The sequence below is a fragment of the Cebus imitator genome, unplaced genomic scaffold (assembly GCF_001604975.1).
Source record: "Cebus imitator isolate Cc_AM_T3 unplaced genomic scaffold, Cebus_imitator-1.0 Scaffold1331, whole genome shotgun sequence".
In the NCBI taxonomy this organism is placed as follows: Eukaryota; Metazoa; Chordata; class Mammalia; order Primates; family Cebidae; genus Cebus; species Cebus imitator.
In genome coordinates, this window is record NW_016108646.1 from 1 (window position 1) to 6,117 (window position 6,117).

General features: G+C 48.0%; 1 pseudogene; it reads right to left on the reverse strand.

The window, feature by feature from the left end:
* Positions 1–329: 329 nt before the first annotated feature.
* On the reverse strand, positions 330–5,098 carry LOC108298981 (annotated as a pseudogene).
* Positions 5,099–6,117: the final 1,019 nt, after the last annotated feature.

Here is a 6,117-nt window from a genome sequence, read left to right on the forward strand (position 1 = left end):
AAGAGATTAATACCTGTACATTTCATCTCCTCCTCCTGCCTGGTCTCTGTATTCCAATTAAACTATAATTTATGTGGAGGATTTACAATGTCTGACACACTTAGCTGAGCCTTCCGCACAGAGATACATTGAAAGCAAAGGCTAATTGGGTGAAAGGAGAAACGCCATAAGCCCACACACTATGAGGTGGATTAAAGATCTACCTTGCCCAACTCTTGCCTCACCTGCTCCGTGGTCTGAGTAAGAGTTTGGGTCCCAGGACTTTGAGATTGTGTGAAGCCTTCCAGCCCCATGCCCGCAGGACAGTCTCTGTGCAGGGGGAGTTTCACCAATCTCCATAGGCTCACAGTCCTTCAGAAGCTCTTGGACTTCTTGCCGGCAGCATTCCTGGTATTCTGGGTGCCTTGAAAGGTGGTATAAGATCCAGGAGAGACCACTGGCCGTGGTGTCATAGCCTGAGGGGCAGCCAAGCAAAACTGGGTTTCTGGGCTGCTTCAGCACCAGAGGGTGGACAGCACCCATAATTTCAGGCCCTGGAGAGAAGGTAGGGAGGGGGAGGATGGGCAGAATGGAGTGATCTAGGATCCACCCACCACGTCCCTGGGACGGAGAGTCCCCGTCCCCACTGCAGTCCCACACTGAGACCCTCACCCCCAAACATGAAGGTGTCAGCTTCTGCTCTTATGTCCTCATCAGACAACTCTCTCCAATCTTCATCCTGGAGAGAAGGTAAGACAATACCCACGCCCCACATCACACCAGCTCTGAGGGCTCTTGAGTCAAACCTAAAACAGTTACAGAAGATCCGTCCTCCTTCCAGAAACCCAAGCCCATCATGCCCTCCTGGATGTCTCTTGGACACCACCATCAGAGCCCACCACCCACAGACAACCCCCTGGCTTCTTTGCCTCCTATGTGGCCCTGCTGGGAAGAGTCAGTGACCTATGGATATTTTCTTGTTTCTGGATAATGAGGACTTTTGGAGTAAAGCGTTACTGCAAGCTGGGTCACAGCATATTTCGATGGCAATTTGGCTTGGAGGTTAGAAATCAAGTATTGCTCTGAGGATAGCTGCTCACATTCTAGACTGGTAAACCCAGAGTCCTTCTTATCTTTCCGGAAGGCATCTGGGTCACAAACCTATAAACCCAGGGGCATGACCGTCTCCCTGGAGAGGAGTAGTTTTTACTCCAGAATGAAGCAAACATCTCTCTCTTTCCTCTCTCTCCCTCTCTGTCTCTCTCTCATTCTCCCTCTTGCCCTGGAAGGAAGAAGGGGCAGATTGCTAGCTGTCCTATATAAGTTCCAAGAAGTAATAATGGGGGGCCCCGCTCTGCTCTGCATTCTGGTGTATTTACAGGTAAATCACTGTGCTCCCCTAGGAGGAATATGGGAATGGAGAGCCAGCTCTACAGTCCTCCTCTGGTTGCTGCTACTGTTGTGAATGATTAACAGGCTGCTGTAACCCAGGGGTTTGGTGCATCTGTCATCACAGACATAGACAAAGACCTAGACATAGAGACGTGCATAAAAAAGTGTCACTGATTTACTAAGATGTAAGTAAAGAAAATGTCAGGCTCCTCACTGTCTCAAACGTAGCAGTCTCCTGCTGCTGAATTCCACAGACATCTCTCAACCCTCTCTGTGACCTGTGTTTTTCAAGCGTGTTCCATGACTCCCAGTGCCCTCTGGATTGACTGCAGGCTCTTTCATTTGACATTGGCATAAATGTCCGCTCTGTTACTTGAACTCACATCCCAGAGAAGCCCACCTTGCTCAGCAGAAGCACATCAACGAAGTCTAAAGTCTTGGACTTTGCCTTGCCCTTGAGGAAGTCATCAGTGCCCTGAGTGGGGAGGCTGCGGCGCCGCTCCTGGATGACGGCGTCTGTGAAGTCACACCAGGCGGCAGGCCCTGCGGAAGCGCCGCCCATCCAGAGTCAGATAATACAGGAAGTCCGAGTGCAGGAGAATCTGCTGGTTTCTTTCTTCTACAAAGGCACTGAGTTCCAAGAAGGCGGTGGTATAGTCACTGGGCTTTCTGCATGAAGGAGGTAACAACATATGCAAAGCCCCAGGAGCACCTCTCAGCAGCAGCTAGGAGCTACTACCCATCAGGAAACTGAGCACCCAGAAACAGCCAGGAGCCTTGACTCTCCAAACTCTCTTCTCTCCAGGCACCCCATGTCTGAGAGCTGCCTCCATGCACCTAGGTACCCGGAGCACAGCTTGCACACCATGCTTCTCTCCTGTCCCTCACACCCAGCATCCAGTCTGGACTCTTCCTTCCAAAAACTGTTCACAAAACTCAGACCTCACTGTCTTCCACTCTTTGTGGCTCAGCCCCCACCATAACCGACTTGCATCCAATGTCGGCCCCATGTAGTGTCTACATGACAGGCAGACCTCCACAGAGCTCAGCTGTGACTGCACCTGTCATCGGCTCAGACCCCTTCAAAAGATTCCTGGGAAGCTCTTGATAAAGTTCATGCCACTTTTCCTGATTTTCAGTGTCCTGAAATCTAGCCCCGTCTACTTCCACCACCTCATTTCTACTGCCTGTTATGCATGCTTGCCTCATCCTAGCCTTCTTGCCTATGTTCAGATATTTCTACCTACTTGAAGGGACCATGCTTCCTCTCTCCCCTTCCCCACCCTTCAAAGCCCAGCTGTGACACAATTCCTTCAGGAAGGCACTTCTGGTTACCCTGGTCACTCATCCCTTTCCAGCCTACTGCCCTGAGATAGTGGCCCAAGTTCTCAGGCCTGAGGGAAGGACTCACTCCTGACAATTACTATCAAAGCTGAAGACACATTTCTGCAGACTGTCCAAGGTCATGAGGCTGATGTGCTCAAACATGTCCAGTCTGGTGTTGCCCTCTGAGGCCAGGCGCTGCCACTTGTCCTGGCCAGAGAAAACAAACAGAGCTGAAGTCTAGAACTGCCTCCTGAAAGCCCCTTCCCAGACCCAGACATCAAGGTGGACCTCCCGCAATCATCCTTCTGTTCCCCTGCCCCAGGTACCCATCCCCAGGGAGGACCAACCTTGCATAGAAGCAGAGACTTTTACTATTAGGAGGTAAAGACTCATGGCTGGGAGTTGAGAGACCTGGGATCAAGTCCCAGCTGAGCCTCCTATGGTCTGTGTTCTCTTAGTCAACCTCCTGTACTCCCGTAGGTTCCATCTATCAAATCTTCAGTAACAGGACAACCTGCTCTGGGGACAGGTAAACCAGGGTACAATCTCTGCTCCACCACTTCTAGCCCACTTACTATCTGGTTGAAATTTGGTGAGGTCTCTAATCTCTCTGGCCCTCAGTTTCATCATCTGCAATAAAGCAAAACCAACCATAACCTCACAGAGGTATTAAGATTAAATTAGAAAACATATATCACAGAGTTGGCAAATGGCCCCGTTTCTGGCGTATGGTGGGTGCTCAGTAAATGCTGGTTTTACTCATCTCCTTTGCTATAAATTCATTTCAAATATATCCCTGTTGTGGGAGGGGAACATTACACACTGGGGCCTGTCAGGGGTGGGGGTCAAGGGGAGGGAGAGGAATAGGACAAATACCTAATGCATGAGGGGCTTAAAACCCAGATGACAGGATGGTGGGTGGGGCAAAGCACCATGGCACTTGTATACATATGTAACAAACCTGCATGTTCTACACGTGTATCCCAGAACTTATATATGTACACTTTTATAAAATATATTTATTTAAGATGAAACATTTTAAAATATATTTTATGCTTTATATATATTTTATATACATGAAGATTTTATATATATATATCTTTCTCCCTGTTGTGAGAGGTACTCCTCCATCAGACCTGAGCATCTGGCTGGATATGCCAAGAATGTAAGACCCTGTTGTTCTTACCTGGGCTGTTTCTGCAGCTGTGTTTGCAGACAACATTGAGAGATAAGACAATGACTTCCCCTGGACCAATATCCAGCCTGCTTCTGCTTGCTGTAAAAGCAGTTCCCTGAGCCCAGTGCTCTTTTCCTCCCATGCAAGGTACTGCATGAGCAGGCAGCTGTTGAAACCTCTCTGTGGTACCCTGTGGATCTGCATGGAGAAATGAGGCAAACCAAGAACATGCTGCTTGCTATGCCGTGAGTAATACATCACCCTTTGTCTCTGACCCAGGACTCTCATCTCTCCTGGCAGAATCCATCAAGTATTAATAGGCTAGCTCACCAGCTTGCAAGTAACAAAAACATCCTAAGCACTTCACAAAATCCCAACTCCCAATTCTTCACTTCTCCCTGTATTCACACACTTTGCACTGATTTTCCAGCAACTTCTATTAAGAGACGGGGCCTGCTTTACACCCAATTGAGTCTGCGCTGACCTAAGCCTGGTTGAACTTTGAAACACTGCATAGAGAATGTCCAGAGCCATTGCAGTCTCCTCTCAGTCTCTCAGAACCAAGTGTGTGCCGTGTGAACAGCCGGGTGCCTCCTGGAGGCAGAGAAACACATGGAGAAAAGTCCAGGTGTCACAGCTGAGGCCGTCCTAGATCAACCTGAAGCTGTTGAAGCCCCAGGCAAACAAGTGAATAAGCTGAGCCAGGATCAGCAAAGCTGCCCGCCTGACCCACAGCTGCTCATGTACCAAGAGTGATCCCATCCCCCTGCAGAAGAACCAGCCAACTGTCTCACAGACTTGCTAGGTATCATAAACCCTTACTGCTCTAAACCAATGGGTCTTGAGGTGGTTTGTACTCAGGAATTGCTACTATGCAATCTTCGTTTTTACTCTCTTGAGTTTGAAGGGTTTCAGTGAGAGAAACATGGAAACTCACACCTTCTGAGACCTACTATGTGCCAGGGACATGACTCCATTACATGATCTTACCACCTTTAAGTAGAGATTATTATTCCCATTTTACAGATAGGAAAACCAAGCCCCAGAGAGGAAGAGCATTGGCCCCAAAGCACAACCAAAATTCCAGAGCAGATACACCTGTGGTTCCTCTGCCCCGACGCTCCAGCTGGACCCAGAGTTGAAGGGACTCACGTGCATGATGTTCGTGCTCTTGTTGAAAATTGCCACATAGGGCTTGAGGATGTTGAAGTGGAAGGTGGGTGTCTAAAACAAAAAATAATAAATATATATAAATAAACAAATAATTTTCATTTGCAATTCTGAGTGTGGCAAGAAGAGTGAACTGTGGCCCCGTGACGGGCACGCACTTTAGAGTTCACGGTGTGCTCTCTTGGAAACTGGTTTAGCCAAAATGGTGTCATCATCTCTGGCCACGCACTTTATTCAAAAGACTTGACTCAAAATGACTATTTATGGAAATCAGCTTCAACTCTAGCCTCAAAAGACAAAAACATTGTAGTTCTAAAGATATTCAAAAGAAGGTAATTAAGGTTATCAAAAAGCAATGAAGGGCCAGGCACCATGTCTCACACCTGTAATCCCAGCACTTTGGGAGGCTGAGGCAGAAGGATCGCTTGAGTTCAGGAGTTTGAGACCAGCCTGGGCAACATAGTGAGACCCTGTCTCTACAAAAGAATTTTAAAAATTAGCTGGCCATGGCGGTCTGTGCCTGTTGTCCCAGCTACTCCAGAGGTTGGAATTGGACAATGACTTGAGGCCAGGAGTTTGAGGTTGCAGTGATCCAGGACTGCACCACTGCACTCAGCCTGGGTGGCAGGGAGAGCTTTCATCTCTGAAAGAAAAATAGAGGAAGCAAGGAAGAGCTGCTCCTCCAAATACTCCCACGTCATTTGGGGCAGTTACAAGATTCCAGAAAACATGGAAAACCTACCCTGAGTACGTTTTTGGATGTATGCGTATAAGAAAACAAATCTCTTTAATTAACTCATAGAAAGACTAAGAGGAAAGGATCCTAGGGGACATGTTGTTTTACTTCCCTATTTAATTTAATTAATTTATTTATTTATTTAGATGGAGTCTCGCTCTGTCACCAGGCTGGAGCGCAGTAGCACATTCTTGGCTCACTGCAACCTCCACCTCCCAGGTTCAAGAGATTCTCCTGCCTCAGCCTCCCAAGTAGCTGTGATTACAGGCACCGGCCACCATGCCCAGCTAATTTTTGTATTTTTAGTAGAGACAGGGTTTCACTATGTTGGCCAGGA